Genomic DNA, 295 nt, shown 5'->3' with positions numbered 1-295 from the left:
CTTTAGTTCAGCATGTGGAAGATGAAGCTTGTTTATCTTTGTGGATCTGGTCCTTTTTATCTCACAGTCTTATCAAAGGTTCTTCTGGGAGTTGGTGATGGACAGAGAAGGAAATTTTAACTAACTGTAATCCAAAAATCTGGGACTTTAAAAATTACTTTCCTCTGCTGGAATTTTATTAAATAATTAAAATGTTTGTCACTTGAAACCAGAAGAACATTTTTTCCGGCTTACACATTCCCTCATTGGAGCTGTACAGGAAAGTCAAAGAGCCTTTCATATTCTCATCTGAGTA

The sequence above is a fragment of the Anser brachyrhynchus genome, assembly GCF_964034855.1.
Source record: "Anser brachyrhynchus genome assembly, chromosome: 3".
Taxonomy (NCBI): Eukaryota; Metazoa; Chordata; class Aves; order Anseriformes; family Anatidae; genus Anser; species Anser brachyrhynchus.
The sequence above is the reverse complement of the archived record's forward strand: the minus strand, read 5'-3'. Positions refer to the sequence as shown.